Source organism: Motacilla alba, chromosome 5, assembly GCF_015832195.1.
Source record: "Motacilla alba alba isolate MOTALB_02 chromosome 5, Motacilla_alba_V1.0_pri, whole genome shotgun sequence".
In the NCBI taxonomy this organism is placed as follows: domain Eukaryota; kingdom Metazoa; phylum Chordata; class Aves; order Passeriformes; family Motacillidae; genus Motacilla; species Motacilla alba.
Genome location: NC_052020.1, coordinates 61,041,628 through 61,067,005, shown reverse-complemented (window position 1 = coordinate 61,067,005; position 25,378 = coordinate 61,041,628). Strand labels below are relative to the sequence as shown.

Sequence of the window (25,378 nt, the reverse complement as noted above, 5' to 3'; positions counted from 1 at the left end):
CAGCTAAACGGGGAAAATCTGGGAATGAGGAGAACCAGAGCCTGGAAACCTTGGTGTGGGAAATCAGGGGTTGAAGCAAGGAGTGTCCACAAAAAAAAAAATAATTAAATGTTTCTAGTTAAAGCTTTTAGGAAAATGGGATCACTGGTGATTCCAGGGATGGAGCCAGGCTGGGAATGTCCACCTGGAGAAAAGGAGAATCCAGGCAGAGCTCAGAGCCCCTGGCAGGGCCTGAAGGGGCTCCAGGAGAGCTGCAGAGGGACTGGGGACAAGGATGGAGGGACAGGAGCCAGGGAATGGCTCCCAGTGCCAGAGGGCAGGGATGGGTGGGATAGAATTCCCAAGGATCAGGAAAAACCAACCCAAGGTGGAAATGAAAATGTAACTCCAGCTCAGGGAGAAGGTGAAGTTATGGGACACTGATTTTTTTTAATGGGATTTTTTTTTCCCATCAATCCCACAAAAAGATAGCCCAGCAATTAAACCACTTTCCTGTATTTTATCCAATCCATTCCCCCCCTCCCCAAATCATGATCTCTGGAATGTCTGAGGATCCAGGGAATTAAGAATAATTAAAATGATCCCAATAATCACCATCAGCACTAATTGGGATTTCCCCTTCTTCTAAGCCCCAGTGACAATGACAATTCCATGACTAAAAATTTGGGAGCAGAGGGATATAAAAATCACATTCCGTGGGTTTTGTGGGATTTGGGACCGTTTGGCAGTGCTCAAATGGTCTGAATTCCCAAGAATTGCTAGGAATATCAACAGTGGTCAGGCTTCCAGAGGAATCCTAAAATTATTGAAGCTGGGAAAAGCCTTTAGGATCAGAGTGCCACCATGTCCTTTAACGCCATATCCACATTTTTTTGGGAATATTTCCATGGATAACGACTCCACTACTGCCTGGGCAGCCCATTCCAAGCTTTTCCAAGCCTTTCTGGGAATAAACAATTCCTGATCTCCAGTCTGAGCCTCTCCCAGTGCCACTCGAGGCCGATTCCTGGCGGAGCTGCTCTCCCGCTTTCCAGAGTTTCTTGGAAAATTTTCCTCATTTCCTTTGATCAACTGGATCCAAAATAAAACCTTTGCCCTAAAAATAGCTGGGCCTGGAATACTCAGCTGGTTTGGAGGGAGCATTTGTGGAGCTGGAATAAAAAGACCCAGCAGCACAAATCCCTGATTCCAGCATCACACACAGGGACAACTTCCCCATTTTTCCTTCCTCAATCCCAATTTTTTTTTTTGTGGGAAGCATTCCCTTTGTTGTACAGCTGCAGAAGGTGCTGGAATAATCCCTGCCATTCCCGTTTTCTGGATAAAGGCTGGTTTTCCCATCTTCTGCAGCCAATCCCAGCTTTCTCATATCCCCACTGGTTGGGACAAAATTCCAGAGGCAAAATCCAGCCTTGGGGACTTTTCCATGAGGTTTTGTTGTTGGAGTCAGCTGGAAATGGATCCCCAGGGACGGGACAGCCACTGGTTGTGTTTTGGGACCTTCCCAAGTACTTAATCCTTAATTAAAAGCATCAGGAAAGAGAATTCTGGGAAATCCCAAATTCCTCCACCAGGAGGTGACATCCATGTCCCACCCTGGGATTGTTCCCTATTCCTGCTCTCTCCATCATCCCCGGCCCAAGGCTCCAATCCTTGGGAAGCACAAATCCCATGGGAGCCACTTGCAGTGGCTTTAAATCCACCCAAAAAAAAAATCCTGCAGGAATTTCATTCCCATGTCACTACAGCCTTAGGGAAGAAAGGGTTATAATTGGGATAAAAAGGAAATAATCCCAAACATGGAATGGAAGGGATTTTAAATTTCATCCCATTCCAGCCCTTTTCCATGGCAGGGACACCTCCCACTGTCCCAGGCTGCACCAAGCTCTGTCCAAGCTGGCCTTGGGCACTGCCAGGGATCCAGGGGCAGCCCCAGCTGCTCTGGCAATCACAGCCCAGCCAGGAATTCCCAGTTCCCAATCTCCCATCCATCCCTGCCCTCTGGCACTGGGAGCCATTCCCTGTGTCCTGTCCCTCCATCCTTGTCCCCAGTCCCTCTGCAGCTCTCCTGGAGCCCCTCCAGGCCCTGCCAGGGGCTCTGAGCTCTGCCTGGAGCCTTCTCCTCTCCAGGGGAACATTCCCAGCTCTCCCAGCCTGGCTCCATGTGAGGAGCCTCTTCAAATCCTAAAGTTTATTCCATTTTTCCATGATATCCAGGTGTTAGGAACACTGCACCACCTCAGGATCAAAGCTGACTTCATCAACATTCCCAGGATTGTTTGCTCACTCACACCAGGTCACCTCCAAGGGCACAAATCCTTGGAATCGGGATTGATTATCACTCCACCAAATTAAATCCACAACAAAAATAAGAACCTGGATCATGAACTCCTTTTGCCACTGGAATAAATCAATCTGGGCTCCATTCCCAGCTGCTCTAGCCAAGAAAAATCAGGATTTCAGATGGAGCAGCCTCACACACTCAGAGCACACCCTCATCCCACCAGCACCCAGGGCTGAAAACTCCAACCCCCGTTTGAATTCCCAGAATTCCTTAATCATCTCCCCATGACTTGGTTCCCTGGAATATTCCAACAATCCAAACCTGCACTTTTAAAACTCCCAGGCCACTCATCCCTCTGCCAGGGAGGAACAATTTGGCTGCCAGGGAACTCAGAGCTCCAGCAGAATTTTGGGAATTCAGCATCAAATGGGCCACTCTGGAATTTGGGAATGGGAAGTCAGAGCTCCAGCAGAATTTTGGGAATGCAGCTCCAAATGGGCCACTCTGGAATTTGGGAATGGGAAGTCAGAGCTCCAGCAGAATTTTGGAATGCAGCTCCAAATGGGCCACTCTGGAATTTGGGAATGGGAACTTGGAGCTCCAGCAAAAATTTTTGGGAATGCAGCTCCAAATGGGCCACTCTGGAATTTAGGCCGAACGGCTCTGAGTGACCCCGGTGCATTTTGGTGGGAACAGCTCACGGATCATCCAGGCTGCAGGGAACTCCGGGAATGCAGCCGGCACTTAAGGAGCGATTAAATTTTCAGCGGTTAATGAAACATTCCTGCAACATCAGCACCCCGGCCCTGCTGGTGGCGATCCGAGAGGGAAAAGGGGCTCGTAGTGGGGTCTCCAGGGGAAAATCCCATTAAAACTGTGGATTAGAGCCATTCCATCCCGGATTTGGAGGGAGGAGAAGAGGCTGGGCGGCCGCTTGGGGTTGAACCTCGTTTCCTCAGCTCCCTCTCCTGGAGCATCCCGGGGCTTGGATTGGATTTTCTGTCTGGAAATTTGGGAATGAACAATGTGGGGAAGGTTCTGTTTGCACCTTCTGGTTTTCCTGCTTGGATAAAAAAAGGTTGGATGGGCAAATCCATGCCAAACAGCTCCTAAGAAAGATCTTGGGAGAGCGCATGGCTGGGGGAGAAATCCCAAATTTAATCGGAAAAATGAAATTAAATAATCCCAGGAACAGAAATCCTGGAGAATTCATGGATTTAGTGGAGCTGAATATTCCCAGGAGACATTCCCTGGAGCTCAGACCCACATTCCCAGCTCCACTGAAAGGGGAGGAATTGTTTTCTGTCCATTTCCCCCAGGCATGGAAATCCTAGTTGCAAAGGGGAATGAGATAGGCATGGAAAACAGGAATTCTTTCCCATTTTTTAGTGTTATCCTGATCCACAATCCCTGCAGAAGATAATTTGGAATACAAGCACACACTCCTGATCCAGCACAAATTCCCAATTCCCAGCAACCTCAAAAATGGAAAACCTGCTCTTCTCCCAGCACGGATGCAGGAGCACATTCCAAGGAAAGATGAGGATTAAGGCTGGATTCAGCATTCCAGTCAGGATCTGAGACCCTCCAAACATTCCTGGGCTCATCCCCAAAATACCTGGGATTAGTTCTGCTGTACAGGAGCCCAGCAGGGCCCATTTCTTAGGAAAAAAATTGGGAATACAGCTTTCCAAGGAGACACAGATCCATCCTCCATCCACAAAAGCTGGGATTTGATTGGAAGTGCTTGGCTGCAAAGGGGGATGACACAGGCAGAAGAAAAGGGAATTTTTTCCCACTTCTTAAGCATGATCCTGGTCCATAATCCCTGCTCTTTTCCCAGCATGAGCACAAGAGCATATTCATAAGGAAAGATGAGGATTAATGCTGGATTCAGCATTCCAGTCAGGATCTGAGATCCTCCAAACATTCCTGGGCTCATCCCCAAAATGCCTGGGATTGGCTCTGCTGTACAAGAGCCCAGCAGTGCCAAGGTCTCCTTTAGAAAGAAAAAATGGGAATGCAGCATTCCAAGGAGACACAGAGCCACCCTTCATCCACAAAAGTTGGGATTTGATTGGATTTTCCTCTCGTCACAAGTCAGCCAGAGCCATTGGATGCAAAATGAACCCATTAAACAGCCCAGGAAAGGGAGGATCGTTCTTCCTTCAGGAACACGGGCTGTTTGTAAACCCTCCACATGCAAGCTGCCATCCCAAAAAAAAGCTCCCAACCCTTCCCGACAGCTCCATTTGTATTCCAACTTATATGGGAAGAACAGGGAAAGCTTGGAGCAGATCAATGCTGGGGGCAAGGCTGGGATGTGGCCAAACCTTCACTCCCAGCATGGAAAAATCCAGGTTTTCCTCCAGGCTGGCACTTCCAGCCCCTTCCAGTGCAAAGCAGATGGTTCCCTAAAATTGGGAGGAGCTGGAAAATGGCTCAGGGACGAGGAGAAGGATTGGAGGTGCTGGAAGTGCCTCAGCCCAGAATCCCACATTTCCTGGGCTGATCCCACAGCGTGGGAAAAGGGAAAGGGGGAATTCTGCCCCCCTCAGCATGGAGCTGCTGGAGAGATCCAGAGCAATCCACGGAGCTGCTCCAGGGCTGGAGCCAGGCTGGGAGAGCTGGGAATGTTCCCCTGGAGAGGAGAAGGCTCCAGGCAGAGCTCAGAGCCCCTGGCAGGGCCTGAAGGGGCTCCAGGAGAGCTGCAGAGGGACTGGGGACAAGGCCTGCAGGGACAGGACACAGGGAATGGCTCCCAGTGCCAGAGGGCAGGGATGGGTGGGAGATTGGGAACTGGGAATTCCTGGCTGGGCTGGAATTGCCAGAGCAGCTGGGGCTGCCCCTGGATCCCTGGCAGTGCCCAAGGCCAGGCTGGAGAGCACCTGGATCCACCCGCGATGGTGGCAGCTGTCCCTGCTTGGTCCCTGGATGACCTTTCCAAGTCTCTTCCCAATCCCAGCCATCCCATGGTTTTATGGAGTGACATTCTGGATGCAGAGGAAGCACCACCAGGTTCCTCCAGCTGAAGGTGCTGAATCCCAGCAGCTCCGGGGTTGGTCCTTCCACCCCACAGCCACACTTCCCACCCAGCCTGAGTTTCTAATCCCAAAATCCCTGAGCTTGGAAAATCCCTCCAGGATCAGAGCCCCAGCTGTGCCCAGTGCCCACCTTGTCCCCAGCCCAGAGCTCTGAGTGCCACCTCCAGGAATTCCCTGGATGCCTCCAGGGATGGGCTCTCCAACCCTCCCTGGGCAGCTCCCACCTTCCCAGGAGGAAGTTTCCCTGTAAATTCCTACAAATCTCCCCTTCCTCTCCCACACCCTCACTCCTAAATCCACGTAGAAGGAATTAAACCCCTGGAGTTCCGCAGGAGGAGGACTTTCAGCCCTTCGTGCCGCCACTGGATGGCCCAGAAATAATTTAATTTAATCTCTTTCTGACCCAGTTCTGGGCAAACACTGATTTATTATTTTTTTATTGTTGTTCACTCGCCAAAATGAGAGGGGAAATAAAACGATTTAAGCCAAGATGAAGCAAAGTGATTTTGCTTTTACTGCTGGGCTTCAGATTTTGTTGAAATATCAACATTCGGGGTGGTTTTTTTTTTTTGTACTCAACCCAAAATATTTATCTCGTTGTTCTTTGCTTTAATCACTTCATTAAATATGCAAAACCCCAAATGAAAATATTGGGATGACGACGACATTTTGATAGGGAAGCCTTACAGTTCTCCAAGCTTTTTCCGCCCTTTTCTCAGATGTGGTTTTATCCAAGAGCTGTTTCCACAGGAATAAATTATTCAGGATAAATTAAATTTAAAATAAAATAAAACCACAGCTGAACTCAGCCCTCATGGCCAGATCCAAAAGAGGGAAAAAAAACTGGATAAATCTTCTCCTGTTTATTTTGGTCTGCCGCCCTTGGATGTGGGAATGATGTATTTTTAATGGATAAACTCCATTATATATACTTTTTTAACTATTTATAAAAAATAAATAAGGATTTTTGGTGGGTAAAAAAGAATTTTTTTAGGCTGCTGGAAGGACTCCAGAGGAGGCCACAGAGCTGCTCCAAGAGCTGGGAATGCTCACCTGGAGAGGAGAAGGCTCCAGGCAGAGCTCAGAGCCCCTGGCAGGGCCTGAAGGGGCTCCAGGAGAGCTGCAGAGGGACTGGGGACAAGGCCTGCAGGGACAGGAGCCAGGGAATGGCTCCCAGTGCCAGAGGGCAGGGATGGGTGGGAGATTGGGAATTGGGAATTCCTGGCTGGGCTGGGATTGCCAGAGCAGCTGTGGCTGCCCCTGGATCCCTGGCAGTGCCCAAGGCCAGGTTGGACAGAGCTTGGAGCAGCCTGGGACAGTGGGAGATGTCCCTGGCCGATCAGGATGGGATTTAAGGTCCCTTCCAACTCCCAAGAAAATCATCCCCCTCTCAGGATCATCCAGATATCTCCGGTTATTCCATATCCTGGCAGAGAAGGAACTGCCCCACTGGAATTTATGGGAAGGAGTGAAAAGCAGGATGCTGGAAATGGCATCGAGCTCCTGCTGTGCTGGGATTTTTGGGAGAGGAGGAGCTTTGGAAGAGCTGCTGGGTGGGGAAGCAGAATTTCTGGCAGCGGTCGTTTAATGTCCCTGTTAATTGTCACGTGGATTGATTCCTAGAGGAATTATTTTTCCTAAAAAATAATCATGGATTAATTTTCCCATCTTTTTTGCTGAGGCAGAGCTGCTTCCCACAGGGAGGAGGGGCCTGGGGGTGCTTTGGTCGGGGATGGGACCCAAATTTAAATCCAGGCCAGCCCACGGAGCAAAATCCCCAAAAAATATCCCTAAAACCCTCAGAGGGGAGCAAAACCCTGCTCTCAGAGCCAGGAAAGGAGAGGAAATTCCAGATTGAGCCTAAAATGAAACCCCAAAAGCCAATCCCAGAGGGAATTATTTCCTGACATGTCCCAGACCTATTTCAGCTTGCAGGGATCAGGGAAGAAATCCCAAAAAATCCACAGCACACCAGCTCTGCCAGCTTTGTTTCAGGTTTTTTGTTTTGGTTTTTTTTCTTTCATCCTTTTAGAGCCGCTGGAATTCCTCCAGGATTAAACGTGGATGTCCCTGGGGTGTTTTCCCTATCCCTGCCCCAGTTTTGGATATTTTTTGGGCTCTCTAAAGCCCCAAACTTTTCCAGTCACGCCCAAAGCCCCACAGAGGTGCCCAGAGGAGGGAAATTTAAGGAAGGTTCTTCCACAGGCAAAAATTGGAATGGAATTTGCATTCTGTCCAATTCCAGCATCATGGAAAAAAAACCCAGATTTTTCCCTAGGAAAAGAAATGTTGGAAGCGTTGGAACAACCTGGGATGGTGGAAGCATCCCTGGGGAGGGCAGGGATGAGCCTCGAGCTCCCTTCCAATCCAAACCACTCCAGAATTCTGGGATTCTAAAAAAATTACATTTTTCCATAAGATAATTAGGAAATCTCCTCAGCACCAATCACCCAGGACCCAAGAGATTCCCAGACTCTGCCCCGAATTCCCACCTCTCCCTCTGCTCGAGTTTGGGAGGATTTCTTTGATGCACTGAGCAGAATTCCAAGGAAAGTTTGGGCAGCACCATCCTTGGATTCCCAACTCCGTTTCTCCGTAATTCTCATTTTCCCCTCCCCGTTTAAAAAGGCACTGAGCTGAAAAGCCCTGCCGTGTTTTCTTGGAATTCCCAATTTCTCTGCATTTTGCCTTGCAATAAAAGTGGGAATTATTTCCCAGCACCTCCTGGAAATGCCCCTGGAGCTGGGCAGCTCCGAGCCGATGGAATTCCCACTAAGAAGAGCTCCTGGGATCAGATCTCCTGAGTTTTCCATGAAATCCAAATGGTCCTTCCATGCCTCTCGCAGTAATTAATAACCTCTCTCCTTTTGTTGGGATTTTTTTTCCCCTTAAACTCAATCCAAGCATGGCAGCTTCCTCAGGACACGCTAATTAGGATGATTGTTATTACTCCCATGGCCAGAAATCCTTGGGATCTGTGCCAGGAGCTGAGATCCCACTGGGCCAGGTGATGCACAAACCCACCCTAGAGGCTTTGGAGGCCAAGGAAAGCTGGATCCAAGGGGGGGGAAAAAGGAAAACAGCTTTAATTTTCACTCCCTGCCAAAGGTCTTTGTGCCTTGGAATTCTCCATTTCTCCCATTCCCCTCCTAACAGAAACATTCCCATCCCATCTTCCTGTTAAATTCAGGAATCACCCTTCACTTCCCACAATTTGAGGGTTTTAATGCTCCAGGAATCCTGAGTTTCCCTGGCTGTGAACGCCCAAGATCAGCCACCTCTGGAGCATCCAGAAAATCCAGGTCCATGCATAGAAAAAATCCTAGATTCCAGCTGATCCATGAAAATCCCAGGCTTGCGCAGTTTGTCAGGGATTTTAGGAATGTTTGGATGTGGAATAACCTCACAAGGAGGAGTTAATTAAAGAAGGAATTTTCTGGCGAGGGAAAATGCAATTCCCACTCTCGGGGAGCAGCTGGGAAATCCAAATCTTCATGGAGAGAAATCAGTCCTGAGGGGATTGTGATTTCACACAGGATTTTGTTCCCACTTGGAATCACTGAGGTGGGAAAAGCCCTCCAAGACCAAGTCCAACCATTCCCAGCACTGACAAAAGCCACATCCACATGGATTTTAAAAATTCCTCCAGGAATGAGGATTCCAACCCTCTCTGGGCAGCTCCAATGCCTGAGCCCCCTTTCCATGGGGAAATTCCTGCTGGGCCCACCCTGAGCTGCCCTGGCCCAGCCTGAGGCCCTTCCCTCTGCTCCTGTCCCTGTTCCCTGGAGCAGAGCCCAAATCCCAGCTGGTCACAAACTTCCAGGAGCTGATCACAAGTGAACCCCAAGTAAAAAACCTTTTAACACCAGGATCTGAGCAATTCCAGCAATTGGATCCTTTGTAAAACACCTCCACCATTCCCAAAGATTGGGAGCAGCAACCAAACTTCCTGCAGGAAAATCCACAACATCCCATTCCAGCCCCAGCATTTCCACTGTCCCAGGCTGTTCCAGCCCGGCCTTGGGCACTGCCAGGGATCCAGGGGCAGCCCCATCTGCTCTGGCAATCCCAGCCCAGCCAGGAATTCTCAGTTCCCAATCTCCCATCCCTCCCTGCCCTCTGGCTGTGGGAAGCCATTCCCTGGGTCCTGCCCCAATTCCCTCTCCATGGAATCATTCCCCTTCCCAGCTCCACAAATCTCCATCTCCCAACTCCTCGTTCCAGCTGAAATAATTCCCAAAGTCCTCTCAAACTTTCCCTCATTCTGCCAGTCCAAAACACCACCTCATTCCCGCTTTTCTCAAAGGATCTTGGATATCATTGTCCATAATAATAAAAGATCAACGTGAGGACCTGGAGCAGAGGAAATTCCCAACCATTCCCAATCCACCAGCAGAGCTCAGGGATCACCAATTCATCCTCAAGCCTCCCAGTGTGAGTCCAGTGAGGACTTTCCAGGCTTAGAAAACACTCAAATTCCATTGGAATTCCTGTGGATCAGGACTTTGAGGACATCCAATAAGCCTGGAAAGTCTCATCCCCCTTCCAATCCAGGAGCACCTCCCACTGTCCCAGCTCCAATTCCATCCAGCCTGGCCTTGGGCACTGCCAGGGATCCAGGGGCAGCCCCAGCTGCTCTGGCAATCCCAGCCCAGCCAGGAATTCCCAATTCCCAATCTCCCACCCATCCCTGCCCTCTGGTACTGGGAGCCATTCCCTGTGTCCTGTCCCTCCAGGCCTTATCCAGACACAGATTCTCCCACACTCCTGATTTTTCCTGACCAAATCTCCAACGGCAGAGTCAGGATGAGGAAAGGATTCATTGGTTATCCAGGGTTCACCAGCTTATCCCATCCTGTCCCAGTTGTCCCATCCACAAATCCCCAAACAGCTCAGGCAGAGCACAGAACATTTAATTTCTCCCAAAAAAAAAAAATCAGCTGGAAAATCCCACCCAGCAGCGAAGAACTCCTCAGCTTTCCCAGCAAGCACAAGAACGGAAGGATCCCATTTATCCCTTAAACACCCTCATTTAATGCCTTCATTCCTACAACTTCCCACAAACCCTAAAAAATATTCAGGAGCTGCCTGCCCTCAGCACATGTGGGAAAGGGCTCCTAGGGGAGGAGGGGAAACCCAGAGGAGGAATCCCACTGGATTTCCCCAGGTGGGAGTTTGGTTCCAGGGTATTGACACTGCACTGCTAAAAAAAACCCAAAAAAAACCCGGAATTTTGAGGGATTTTTCTTTTGGAGCACGGAGTAGCCATGGGCAAAAAAATGTTCTTCTTCTCGGGATTGGGATCCCAGAAGGAAAAAATTCCGGGGGTTTTGGTGCCTGAGGAAAAGCTAAGCTTTGCTATGAGGCAAGAGGAGTTTAATTAAACTAACGAGATCCAATTAGTGCTCGTGGAGCTTGGAGCAGCCTGGGATAGGGAGAAGCTTCCCTGGTTGTGGCAGGGGTGGGAATGGGATGGGATTTAAGGTCCTTTCCAACACAAACCATTCCAGAGGGGATTTTTCCCTCATTTTTTATTTTTTCAAGGCTTTTCAGCCTGGCTGAGCACAGATTGCTGGGATCTGCTGGTGTGTGGGATTCTGCCCTTGGAAAAGATTCCTAGCCCGGGAATCCGTGGATACCAACCCAGGATAAATCCCACCCCAAAAATCTGGAAAAAGCTTCCTGATTCATCATTTCAGTCCCGTTTTCTGCTGGCACAAACCATTGATGGAATCATGGAACATCCCGAGGTGCAAAGAACCCATGAGGATCAAATCTGACTCCTAGCAATCCCAAAAATTCCAGCTCCAACAGCACCCACAGCCAGGTGACATTATTCAAATTAAATTTGTCGTATTGGGACACCAATTAATTATCTGTTAATTAGAGCCCAGCTGGGATCAGGAACCTCTGGTCAAAGATCCCACAAGGATCAAATCCAGCTCCTGGCCCTGAAGAGGAAAATCCCAACAATTCCAGCTCCATCAGCCTGGTGACATTAATTAGCTGATGATTAGTTAATTGGTGTCCCAATGCAACAAATTTAGGTTTGCTAGAGCCCAGCTGGGATCAGGAACAGATCCCACAAGGATCAAATCCAGCTCCTGGCCCTGCACAGGAAAATCCCAAGAATTCCAGCTCCATCAGCCAGGTGACATTAATTAGCTGATAATTAATTAATTGGTGTCCAGTACAAGGGCTGATGGAGCCCAGGAACCTCCAGTCAAAGATCCCACAGGGATCAAATCTAACCCCTGGCCCTGCTCAGGAGAATCCCAACAATTCCAACTCCATCAGCACCTATATCTAGGTGACATTAATTAACTGGTAATCAATTAATTGCTGTCCCAATACAACAAATTTTAATAGAGCCCAGGTGGATCAGGAGCCTCTGGTCAAAGATCCCATGGGATCAAATCCAACTCCTGGCCCAGCTGATAAAAATCCCAACATTCCAGCTCCATCAGCACCCACATCCAGGTGACATTAATTAGCTGATGATCAATTAACTGGTGTTCCAAAACAACAAATTTAGGCTTGATAGAGCCCAGCTGGGATCACTAACAGATTCCCACAAGGATCAAATCCAACCCCTGGCCCTGCTCAGGAGAATCCCAAAAATTCCAGCTCCATCAGCACCCACAGCCAGGTGACATTAATTAGCTGATGATCAATTAATTGGTGTTCCAACACAACAAATTTAGGTTTGATAGAGCCCAGCTGGGATCAGGAACCACTTGTCAAAGATCCCACAAGAATCAAATCCAGCTCCTGGACCTGCAGAGGAAAATCCCAGGAATTCCAGCTCCATCAGCATCCCACAGCCAGACGCAACTAATTAACTGATAATCAATTAATTGGTGTCCAGTACAAGGGCTGATGGAGCCTAGGAGCCTCTGGTCAAAGATCCCACAAGGATCAAATCTAACCCCTGGCCCTGCTCAGGAGAATCCCAACAATTCCAGCTCCATCAGCACTCACAGCCAGGTGACATTAATTAACTGATGATCAATTAATTGCTGTCCCAATACAACAGATTTAATTTTAATAGAGCCCAGCTGGAATCAGGAGCCTCTGGTCAAAGATCCCATGGGGATCAAATCCAACTCCTGGCCCAGCTGATAAAAATCCCAACATTCCAGCTCCATCAGCACCCACATCCAGGTGATATTAATTAGCTGATAATTAATTAATTTGTGTTCCAAAACAACAAATTTAGGCTTGATAGAGCCCAGCTGGGATCAGGAACCACTCGTCAAAGATCCCACAGGGATCAAATCCAACCCCTGGCCCTGCACAGGAAAATCCCAACAATTCCAGCTCCATCAGCCAGGTGACATTAATTAACTGATAATCAATTAATGGGTGTCAAAATACACCAAATTTCATTTTAATAGAGCCCAGCTGGGATCAGGAACAAGGAGCAAATCCAGCCCTGCTCATCCCAAAGACCTCCCACTCCCTTCCTGCCCGTGGCACCTGCACAGCCTGTTGAAACCAACCAGGAATTCCTGGAAAAAGCTGGGATTTCTCCCGTCGGACTGGGGAGCAGCTCCTTCCTCACCCACCCAAGACGTGGCTCCATCCTTCCCTCTCCTCCCACCGAGCTTTTGTTCCAGCGAGAAAAGGGATGGATTCCAAAGGCTGACGTATTCCATGAATTCCTGGTTTTTGAATGACTGGAAAACGTCTCGGTGTTGTGACAGCTTTGAAGCGAAACTCCTCAGTTCTGGAAGTTCTCTTCTGTTTTAGAACACAGAACTCGGGCAGGAAAACAAAAACACCCAATTCCCAAAGCAGAAGAATTCCCAGCACATTCCTGTTTTTCCAGGTGATTTTTCTGATCATCTGGGATAACTCTTGGAAATCACAATTTATCCCAAGCCCCACAATTTTCCCCTTAGGTTCAACCTCAGGAGTCCTAAATCAGCCTCATCCCAGAGACTCCAACTTCCTTAAAACCTCCTTTTTCTCCCACATTCCCTGGAATTCACTCAATCCACATGGGATAACGTGGAAAAGCACATGGGAGAGCAGCTCTGGGAGCAGAGCCCCCCTCCAGCCCTACAAAAGCCCCTCCAAGACCTTTACCCTAAAAAAAAACCCCAAAATATGGAGCACAATGAGGAACTCCTCTCCCTATCCCTGTTGAAATTTACTTGGAATTGAATTTCTTTTTCTAGGAAAACACTGGATTTTCCAAAAGTCACCTGGGATAACTCCTGCAAGTCACAAATTATCCTAAACCCCACAATTTTCCCGATTAGGTTCAACCTCAGGAATCCTAAATCAGCCTCATCCCAGAGACTCCAAATTCCTTAAAACCTCCTTTTTCTCACACATTCCCTGGAATTCACTAAATTTCCCCTGGAAAAGCACATGGGAGAGCAACTCTGGGAGCAGAATCCCCTCCAGCCCTACAAAAGCTGCTCCAAGACCTTTACCCTAAAAAAAACCCCAAAAATGGAGCACAATGAGGAACTCCTCTCCCCATCCCTGTTGGAATTTACTTGGAATTGTATTTCTTTTTCTAGGAAAACACTGAATTCTCCAAAACTCACCTGGGATAACTCTTGGAAATCACAATTTATCCCAAGGCCCACAGCTCTCCCCTTAGGTTCAGCCTCAGAAATCCTAAACCAGCCTCATCCCAGAGACTCCAAATTCCTTCAAACTTCCTTTTCCTCCCTGGAATTCCAGCAATCCCTGTGGGACAACCCAGAGGCAGCCCTAGGAACAGAGCTCCCCTCCAGCCCCACAGAAGCTGCTCCAGGACCTTAACTCGAATCCCACAGGAAAACCCGGAGCACAGCAAAGAAATTCCCTCCCTGATTTATTTAGGATTTCACATCCAGCAAAACCCTGGATCTCCCACCCACCTTTCCCTCCCCTCTCAGTAAATGAATTATTTTAATCAAAACTGAAAACTTACATCGGGAAAAGCAGAACAACAGGAACACCCAACTCATTCCAAGGTGTTTTTTGGGAATTGAACCAAGCTCCCAGCTTTAAGTAATGGTCGGGATTAGCTCCAGGTGGGAGGAGTTAGGAAAAAAAAGGAGTGGGAGCAGCTCTGGTTGGGTAACGAGATGCTCCAGCTGCACCAAACTGGGATAATTCCCATTTTTCTGCATCCCATCCTGCAGCAGGGACAGCTCAGAAAAAAAGGGAATTATGTTGAGCCTGAGGAGAACAAATTTCAGCTGAAAACCTATCCCAAAACCTCCTGCGGCGGCATTCCCACGTGGATTGGAGCCTTGCAGTGCAACACTTCCCTGATTTCGGGATTGCTCCACGTTCCACCAAAACCATGCTAAAAATCAGGAAAATGGGACGGGAATCCGATATCCAGGGAGCAGAGTTTCCACTTCCAGGGAAAACAGTCTCCAATCCCGTGGAGATCCCAATTCCCGATCCCTGGAATATTCCCTTTATTTCTAATTCATGCTCCAGAGGTGCAAACTCCCCCAGTTTTCAGCTCAGGAGGAAGCTGGAGGCTGCTGATGGAATATCTGGGATGGGATCCATGAGGGAAGTGGGAATATGGGAAGGAACAACCCCCATCCCATCCTTTTCCCTCCTTCCTCCTGCTCCTCATCCCTATTTTCCCATTCCCAGCACAAAAAGCCGTGGATGGCAGACCTGGGATGCCAAAAATCCCTTTTTTTTTTTTTTTTTAATCCTAGGGAAATCCAGGAATTTTTCAGGCATCCAGCTCCATTTTTATCAAGGATTGTCATAAAGTGCAAATAATTTTCTTGGAAAAGGGGTGATATTTATGGGATAAAGGGATAGAAAGGCAGGAGAGGCTGGATAAAATGGTGTTCTGAACATTCCATGATGAGGGAATTTCATCAATTCCTCAGATTGGATCATCCTTCCCAAAAGGTTGGACTGGAATACAAACCATCCCAATTCCCTGCAGGCACATTCCAGCTCCCACCACTTCCCAAGGGCTCCCAGCTGAAAATCCTTGGGAAAATCCTTCCTTAGGATCTCCCTGATGCCAGAAATTCCAAGGAAAACCTCACACCCTCATGGGGGGCAGATCCCTGCAGGATCCCTCTGGAAGCACCTGATTATCCCAGGATCATCCGGAGCCTGCCCGGACACCCCAACAATCCCACCCTGCACATCCCTGGGAATATTTTCCAAATATTTTCCAAATATTCCTGGAATATTTTCCAAATATTCCTGGAATTCTGGCAGCCTCGGGAATGTGAAATTCCCTGTATTCAGAGCCCAGCACCCTCTGGGGGAAGAACCTTTCCCTGAGATCCAGCAAAAAATTCCTGTGAGGAATTTCAAGTGGTGCTTCAATATTCCATGGAAGGAGGAATCTCATGGACAGCCTGGTCCCACATCTTGGGAAAAATTCCTCATCCCAGAAGAGCCCAAAAATTCTAAATCAGTCTGGGAAGAGCCGAGCCAGTGCCCTCCATTCCCAGCTATTTTGGGAGAGATTATTTCTGGAAATTATTCCTCTGGATCCCGACAGGGCTTGGAATCGGAAAGAGGGGCTCTGAAAAGAGCAAGGAGCTGATGGGGTGGGATTTGTCAGGAATCGAGGAAAGGGTGTTGGAGCAGCAGCATCCCAAATATCCAGCATGTGATGGATCCCAAAATCCCCTTTCTCCAAAAAAAAGTTCCTTCCCAGCTATAAAAAATATGGGAAATAAACGATTTTGTCACTGAGCCCATCCAGGTTAGGGAGAGTGGGATGATCCCATCCCAAAGGGGTTTTCCCACTGGAAGGAGGGGTTTTAATGCAGGAGACCCCATTCCCTACAAGATTATTCCTGGATATAATCCATATAATAATCCATGTATGGACTGGCAGGGATCAATCAGCCCTTCACTGGCAGAAATCCCAAATTATTTTAAGGGATGTGGAAGATAAGAACTGAACTTTAATCCTTTCTGTTTCATCCCAAACATCCAACATGTGGCTCCCAAAATCCCCTTTCTCCAAAAAAAAAAAAAATCCTTCCCAGGTATAAAACCATGGGAAATAAACAATTCTGTCCCTGAGCCCAGCCAGATTAGGGAGACTGCTTCCCAAATCCCAAAGGGATTTTCCCACTGGAAGGAGGGGATTTAAGGCAGGAGACCCCATTCCCAACAAGAATACTTCTGGATATAACCCATATATGGACAATATAATCCGATATAATCCCTTATAATCCATGTATGGACTGGCAGGGATCAATCAGCCCTTCACCGGCCAAAATCCCAAATAATTTTGAGGAATGTGGAAGACAGAACTGCGCTTTAGTCCTTTCCATCTCCTTCCTCTTCCTCACACTGCTCAGAATTTCACTGGATTTTGCTCTTCTGAGCCCCAGGAATTTTAATTTTTGGGTGGTTTAAGACTTTTCCTTGCCAGATTCCCTCCAAATTCCCCTCCCATGGAAGCAAAGGTAACGTTTTGACCCCACAGCTCGCGGGAGGCAGAGCTGGGATGAGGCTCCCGGCATTCCAGGAGGATCCTTGGAGCACCGAGCCACAGGGAAAGTTTAGGCTCAGCTTAAATCCCACACATGTACCGAGCTTAAATTCAATCAAAACCCCAACATTTGCACCCTGAGCCCTAATCACCACCTGGGCCACAACCAACACCTGAACCCACAGAGCTCCCCCTCCCGGAATTCCGGAATTCCCAATTCCTTACCCTGGCCACAACCCCATCCACGGGAGCAGAGTCATCCCAATCCCTCGGCTATCCATGGATCCTGTCTGGGAGCTGGAGCTCATCCCAGAAATCCCCATGAGGAGGAGGAGGATGAGGATGGGGAGGAGATTCTAGTCCAGGGCTCAGGGAAGAGTTAAAATTCCCAAGGATCCGCAGGAGTCCCGGAGCAGGCGCGGGAGGAGCGCAGCTGCCCCTGCGGCAGTGCTGAATTCCTGCCCTGTTCCCGGGGACGCTTCCCTGGCACAAAGTCGGGAATTGTGCGGGGTTAGAGCACCCCGGACAAGGCCGGCATTCACCCAGCGAGGCCGGGAGCACATGGAAATATCCCCGTGGAAATATCCCCCATGGAAGTACAATCCACGGAAATATCCCCATGGAAATACCCCCGTGGAAGTACAATCCATGGAAATATCCCCCATGGAAGTACAATCCATGGAAATATCCCCCGTGGAAGTACAATCCACGGAAATATCCCTGTGGAAATATCCCCAGGGAAGTACAATCCATGGAAATATCCCTGTGCAAATATCCCCCATGGAAGTACAATCCATGGAAATATCCCCCATGGAAGTACAATCCATGGAAATATCCCAATGGAAATATCCCCCGTGGAAGTACAATCCATGGAAATATCCCCCATGAAAGTACAATCCACGGAAATATCCCCGTGGAAATATCCCCCATGGAAGTACAATCCATGGAAATATCCCTGTGGAAATATCCCCATGGAAGTACAATCCAAGGAAATATCCCCATGGAAATATCCCTGTGGAAATATCCTCATGGAAGTACAATCCACGGAAATATCCCCCATGGGAGTACAATCCACGGAAATATCCCCGTGGAAATATCCCCCGTGGAAGTACAATCCATGGAAATATCCCTGTGGAAATATCCTCATGGAAGTACAATCCACGGAAATATCCCCCATGGGAGTACAATCCATGGAAATATCCCAATGGAAATATCCCCCGTGGAAGTACAATCCATGGAAATATCCCCCATGGAAGTACAATCCATGGAAATATCCCCATGGAAGTACAATCCACGGAAATATCCCAATGGAAATATCCCCCGTGGAAGTACAATCCATGGAAATATCCCTGTGGAAATATCCCCCGTGGAAGTACAATCCATGGAAATACCCCAATGGAAGTACAATCCACGGAAATATCCCCCATGGAAGTACAATCCACGGAAATATCCTCCAGCTGGGACTGCTCATCCAGAGGTTTCCCAACAAGGAGCCAGCGCTTCTAAGGAGCCAAACTCTCTCCTTCCCAGTGATTTTTGTTTTCCCATCCCTCCCCTCATCCTTCCAATCCACTCCCTGGATCTGTGAAAATGTTAGGAAAGGCCAGGTCAGAGGGCTGGAGGCCACTCCCAGCTCCAAAGGCAGCGTTCCTTTATCCCTCCAGGATTGGAGCTCCAGGGAATTACCTCAGCTCACAGAGAGGCGGCCACAGGGGTGGCAGATCTTTCCCAGATCTTTCCCAGATCGTTCCCAGATCTTTCTCAGATTTTTTTTTTCCCAGATCTTTCCTAGATCATTCCCAGATCTTTCCCAGATCATTCCCAGGTCTTTCCTGACACTGTCTGCCCCTACTCCAACCTCCCCCAGGCTCCAAGGAGCTCCAGCACCTCCCACTCCAGATGGATCCCGGAAAAAGGAGCAGCTCCAGGCTTTGGGATGCCCAATTCCAATTTTCTTGGCAAAGGATGGTTGGATGACATTTGGTGCTTGGATCCACCGGGACAATTTCCCTGGAATTTAACACCTTCCATAACTTCAATTCCAGGCATTTTGAACCATTCCCTGGAAGCCTCGTTCTTCCCAAGCCTGTGGGTGCTTCTCCCAAAATTTTGCACACCTGGGTTTGCTGCAGAGCCTCGGGAGGGCTCTGACATTCCTGAGAACGGTCAACACTCATTCCAGGAGTGATTCCAGGAGGAATTCCGAGCCGTCCTGAGGCTCCCCACGGCTGCAGACGGGAGGCTGAGCCCTGTTCCCTGCAGGAGCTGGGACAGAGCAGAGCAGGGGTGGCACAGAGGGGTCACTGCCACCCTCACGCCCTTCCTGTGTCACACCCGGTGTGACAGAAAACATCCCGAGGCCCTGCCCTGCTTAATTCCAGCTGGAATCATGGAAAAAAATCCCAAAATCTCGGCAAGGAGTGGATAAATCCCAGGATCTCAGAAAGGGCTGCACTCCCCGTCATGGGATCAGCAGGATCCCACCCAGGGCATCCCACAGCTGCTCCCAGATTCCTGTCACCACCTGGAATCAGCTTCCCTGGCTCAGGGAGTGTTGGCTTTGCCCCTGGAGCCAGCGCTGCCAGGATTGTCACCCCAGCAGAGCCTCCCTCCAGAGAGGTTCCCCCCCCATTCCCAGGATTTTTCCAGCCCCCACCCCAGAGGTGCTGGAAGAGCTCGGGCTTGCCAGGCTCCTGTCCAGGAATCCCCTGGGCTCTTCCGCACTCCACAGGGCACAAAATGGGACCCCAAGTCCCTGGTGATCCCCCCAGCCGAGGCAGCTCAGGAACAAACCCAAAAATCCCTTCTCCGCTCCCTCAAAATTCCCATTTTTTGCTGAGCAGCCTCTGAGCTGTTAAAAACTCTCCGTGCCCACGTCGGCCTCTTTGCTGAGCCATTTTTCTCCTCTGGAAACTGGGATTTGGGTGAAAGGAGAGCCATCGCGTCCCGAATCCCTACATTTTCTGCTTTATTCCCAGTGCAAGGCATGCATCATTGAAAGGGGAGGAAACGTGCACAGATCTTGAGTTGTTCCCGATCTTTGGCCAGGAAATCAGGGAGAGCTGAGGAATTGCACGAATTCCCAAGGATTTCAGCAGCCCTGCTCTCCCCCCTGCCCTGAGGAAGCAGAACATGGACTGGGCCAGCCCTGCTCCCAGTTCTCCCAGTTCTCCCAGTTCCGTGCTGGTTTCCTTTAGGATCCCAGTTTTCCATCCCAGCTGCAGCATTCCAGCAGAACAAGAGGGAAGTTGCGGAGGTGCTGCCGAGCCCGACAGCTCGGCGCGTTAATCCGGAGTTTAAGTGAGCTCGCGATCAGCAAGCCGGGGATTTATTTTGCACTGAAAGGCGGCGGAGCTGCTCCCTGGGTGGGCACGGGCGGTGCCGTGCCAGGCTCCGCGCCAGCACCTTCCCGCACCTCCGGAGCCACGGGAGCATCCAGGGCTGGAAAACAGCCTGGGAGAGCCGTGCCAAGGACAGGTGGCAGGAGCCAGGGAGGAGCCTGAGGGATGGGTCTGAGCCACCTGCAGGGCTGGGAATATCAACAGGGAGCAGGGACGCATTCCAGGCTGCTCCTTCCCCTCGCCACCTTCCTCACGGAGAGGCTCTGGAGCTGTGCCCGCTCCCAGAGGAGCGCAGAAACCAGGAACAAGTGTTAACATGGCAAGACACCTCCCCGGCAGCAGCAGGCTCGCAAGCAGAGCTGCCAGGCTCTGGAAATCTTAAAAAAAAAAATTTAAAAAGGCCAAAAAACTTGTTAAAATCCCACAAACCGATTTTTCCAAAGCAACGAGATCCAAGCAGGCTCCCTCTCGCAGGCTGGGGCTCACTTTGGATAATCTGCAGGCTCCAGCCTTCCCATCCTCCTTTCCCAAAATGGCCCTGCTGCTGCACCGGGGGCTGCAGGCACACCCCGGGCTTGGAAATTTTTTTTTTTTTAATCCACATTCTGGAGCCAACCTTCAGCAGCCGATGAAGGCACCCAAAATTCCCGGGGCGCTGCCCTCGAACACAAAGCGCGGCTGAGTTCACAGCGCTCTCAGCTCTCAGCCTAAACCAGGAGGAGAAAGCAGCAGCACCGAAGTCTTGCTCCAAAGCCCAGAGCCCGGAGCTGAGTCGGCATCTCCTCCCTCCAGCCCCCACCTCGCTCTTCCTGAGCTGAACAAGCCCTCTCCTATTCGCGGCAGCCGCTGCTCTTCCCGAGCATCCAACAATATGTGCCTGTGTGCCGGGGGAGGCAGGGAGCCGCTGCCAGATCCGCACCGGCCGCGCAGCCACCGCCAGCCGAGCCCCTCCGACATCCGTGGTCACGTCCAGATTTTGCAAAATTAAGGAGGGGGAAAACAAAAAAATAAAGGGGGTGAGTCTCTGAGTGAGGCTCCCTTCCCGGCGGGAAGCGAATATGGAAGTGTGGGAGCGGACGGGCTCGGAGGAGGCAATGTCACACGGAGCATTTGCTGGGAGATTCATGGATCTCCTGCCTCAGCCCCGGGTGCCGGAGCTGCCGGCAGCACCGCACCGCCGCCGAGCCCCGCCGCGCCGCTTACATAACCCCCCCCGCCCGGCCGGGCAGCACCGGGAGCGGGGCAGCACCGGGAGCGGGGCAGCACCGGGAGCGGGGCAGCACCGGGAATGGGGCAGCACCGGGAGCGGGGCAGCACCGGGAGCGGGGCAGCACCGGGAATGGGGCATCACCGGGAGCGGGGCAGCACCGGGAGCGGGGCAGCACCGGGAATGGGGCATCACCGGGGACCGTGCATCGCCACAGCCGGGGCATCACCGGGAACGGGGCATCACCGGGAATGGGGCATCACCGGGCGCGGGGCAGCACCGGGAATGGGGTAACACCGGGAATGGGGTAGCACCGGGAATGGGGTAACACCGGGAATGGGGCACCACCGGGAACGGGGCATCACCGGGAACAGGGCATCACCGGGAACAGGGCATCGCCACAGCCGGGGCATCACCGGGGACGGGGCAGCACCGGGAACGGGGCATCACCACGAACAGGGCATCACCACAGCCGGGGCATCTCCCGAACCAGGACATCACTGGGGCTGGGACATCGCCGGAACCGGGGCATCGCTGGCACCGAAGCATTACCACGGCTCGGGCATCACCGGGACCGGCCGCACCGCGGCCAGGGCATCGCCAGAACCGGAGCATCACCGGCACCGAGGCACCACCGCGGCCGAGGCACCGGGGCACGGGGCAGCATCCCGGCCGCGCAGCCCCGCGCTCCGGCGGAGCGCCCGGTTCTCCCCGCCGCTCGGCTCCGGGCAGCGCCGAACCGGGGCCACCTCGAGAGCGCGGGGTCGAGGGGGAAGCGACAAGACCGCGGCCCCGGCGCCGAGGGGGAGCGGAGCGGGCGATGCCGCCGGTGATGCGCAAGTCACGGGCGGGAAGCAGCGGGGCCGGGGCAGCGGAGCCGCCCGCCCGCGGGGTCTGCGCGCCCCCGGCGGAGCCCCGGGAAGTTTGCGGCGCCTTCGCCCCCGCCCCTGGCTCCGCGGCCGCGGGCGGCAGCGCCGCCGGTAACGAGTGCGGTGGCCGCCGCGGGCGCTCCGCGGGCGCGGAGGAGCCCCGTGGAGGCAGCGCCCTGCGCGGCCCGGGACCAGCTGCGGACCACCCCGCGCCCCGTCCCCGACCCCCCGAATCGCCTCCCCCCCCACCCCCGGCCCGGTTTTCGCCGTGAAATGTCAGCGTCTCATGGCAACGGCGCTGCCTCCGCTCTGCCTCCGCCGGCTCCCGCGGCGCGCAGCGGGGCCACGCCGCTCGCCCCCACCCCCACCCCCAACCCCCCCCCCCCCCCCGCCCTTCCGCCCCGGCGACAGTCGCGACAAGGTCACGCGGCGCCCCGGACTCACCGTACACCCCTTGGCCGGAGCTGCCCTCCAGCAGAACCGTCAGCAGCCCCAGCAGCCCGATCGCTACATCCATCTTCACGTGAGCATCCACATATCCAGCCCGGCGGGGCGGGGGGGGGGCCGCGCAGCGCCCGCCGGAGCCCCGCGCTCCGCTGCGGCCGAGCCGCGCACGCCCGCGCAGGCAGGGCGGCGGGGGCAGGCGGCGGGCACCGCGCCGGTCCTCCTCCTCCTCCTCCTCCTCCTCCTTCCTCCTCCGCCTCCTCCTCCTCCCGCTGCGCAGCGGGCGGCGCGGGGCGAGCCCCGCTCAGAGCGAGCCCCCGGCAGCGGCAGCCCCCGCTCCCCCTCCGGGCCGCGGCCCCCTCAGAGCTCCGGCCGCCGCCGCCGCCGCCTCCCGGGGCCGCCGAGCGCCGCGCGGGGCCGCCGCAGCCGCCTGCGCCCCGCGGCCATCAGAGGCCGGCGCGGTGCCGCGGCCCCCGCATGGTGCGCGGGGCGCGGAGCGGAGCGGAGCGGAGCGCGGGGGGCGGCGGGGGCGGGCGCGGGGCCGCGGGGAGGCTCCGGCTGTGGCGCTCCGGGAGCGGCCCCCTCCTCTCAGCGCGGCTGCGGGGCGGCGGCCGGGCCCATGGCGGGGGCGGCGCGGGGCTCCCGCGGCCGCGCTGGGTGCGCTCGGTGCGCTGCCGTGCGGGCGCGGGGGAGCGGGCGCGAGTGGCGGCGGCGGGGCCGTCACGTTGTGCTATACGTGCGGGGCCGGCAGCCGCAGCCCGGCGACGTCAAAGCTGCGTGGCTGCTGCTGCTGCTGCTGCCGAGCGCCTTCCTCCGCCTCCTCCTCCTCCTCCTCCGCCGCCGCCGCCGCCCCCCGTGGCCCCGCGGCTCCGCCGCCGCCGCCGGGCGCGCATGGCCGCGGGCGCTGCCGAGGCGGGATGCGCGGAGCGCGGTGACCCGCACGGAGCCGGTGCGCGGGGGTCTGGCCCGCTCTCTCCCGGGCTACGCGGAGCGCTGTGAGCCGGGATGCGCGGCGCCGTGCGGCTCGCGCGGAGCAGGGCTGCGTGGGCGTTCCGCTCTGTCCCGGGATGCGCGGTGCGGTCCCGCTGTGTCCCGGGTCCTGCTCTGTCCCGGGATGCTCGGGCCAATCCCGCTCTGTCCCGGGATACGCAGGGCGCCTCGCTCTGTCCCGGGATGCACGGGCGGTCCTGCTCTGTCCCAGGATGCGCGGGCCGATCCCGCTCTGTCCCGGGTCCCGTTCTGTCTCGGGATGCTCGGCGCGATCCCACTTTGTCCCGGGTCCCGCTCTGTCCCGGGTCCCCCTCTGTCCCGGATTCCTCTCTGTCCGGGATGCCCGGTGCGGTCCCGCTCTGTCCCGGGTCCCGCTCTGTCCCGGATGCCCGGTGCGGTCCCGCTCTGTCCCGGGTCCCTCTCTGTCCCGGGATGCACGGGCGGTCCCTCTCTGTCCCGGGTCCCGCTCTGTCCCGGGTCCCTCTCTGTCCCGGCATGCGCGGGCGGTCCCGCTCTGTCCCGGGTCCCGCTCTGTCCCGGGTCCCTCTCTGTCCGGGATGCTCGGGCGGTCCCGCTCTGTCCGGGATGCGCGGGCGGTCCCTCTCTGTCCCGGTCCCGCTCTGTCCCGATCCCGCTCTGTCCGGGATGCCCGGGCAGTCCCGCTCTGTCCCGGTCCCGCTCTGTCCGGGATGCGCGGGCGGTCCCTCTCTGTCCCGGTCCCGCTCTGTCCCGGTCCCGCTCTGTCCGGGATGCGCGGGCGGTCCCTCTCTGTCCCGGTCCCGCTCTGTCCCGGTCCCGCTCTGTCCGGGATGCGCGGGCGGTCCCTCTCTGTCCCGGTCCCGCTCTGTCCCGGTCCCGCTCTGTCCGGGATGCGCGGTGCCGCGCGGTGCGGTGCGGACGGTGAGCGGCGCCCTGAGCCCGCGCTGCGCTCCCGGCCCGCGGGGTCCGTCCCGGGTTGCGCTTCCCGGCTCTGAGCCCGCTGTCCCCCGGTGTCCCCCCGTCCCACCCTGCTCCCTCTCTGCCCGGTTCTGGGGCACCCCCGGGCTCACACCCCGCTGCTTCCCCACCCCCCATGGGTAAAACCCCCGTGCTTGCTCCAGCTTGTGTCCCTGAGGCCTGCCACCACCCCGGAGTGACCGAGGGGCACAGGGAGGTGACAAACCCGACGCTCTCTGTGACCCAGCTGAGGCGCCTCGGCTGCTGGGTTTTTATCGGGTTATTCCCCCTTTAGGAATCTCAAAGAGTTGAGATCCCTGACTGGCTCCCAGCCCCTTCCCACCGCCCCGATGTCCCTCCGTTTTGGGATCCCGTGGGATTTGTGCTGGTCAAAGTCTCTTCTCTCCAATTGCTCAGAACAAACCAAGGATTTTTGTGGAAAAGGCTGTCTCTGTCCTCTTTCCTCGATTTCTCCAAGGATTGCCCCGAAGCCGTGGGCACCTTGGGCATTGATGCAGCTCCCTCTGCCTGCACCAATGAGGATTCGTGCTCCAGGCCAGGACAGTGACAGTGCTCTGGAAGGGACAATTGCACTGTCAGGGCTTTTGTGACCCCACAGGACACTGCTAACGAGGCTGGGACTCTTCCAGAGCTCCCCTGACAGGGGCTGAGCCTTTCCATCACTTCCACGAGATGATCCAGCGCGCTGCTCTGCTGCGCTTCCACCCCCAACGGGCTCGGGGCAGCCAATCCACCACCGGAATTCCAGCAGGGAGCTAAATTCCATCCCAGCTGGGGCTGTTCCCTACTCCCAGCC

At 53.7% G+C, this 25,378-nt stretch overlaps 1 protein-coding gene across 1 annotated transcript in view; it reads right to left on the bottom strand.

Moving 5' to 3' along the window:
• The window catches only part of MDGA2 (MAM domain containing glycosylphosphatidylinositol anchor 2), a 207,456-nt gene extending 184,600 nt beyond the window's left edge, over positions 1–22,856 (bottom strand). Inside the window, exon 1 of the transcript XR_005257063.1 lies at positions 22,636–22,856. The gene's annotated coding sequence lies outside the window, so the exon portion shown is untranslated. The remainder of the gene's footprint in view (positions 1–22,635) is intronic.
• Between the last annotated feature and the right edge of the window lie 2,522 nt (positions 22,857–25,378).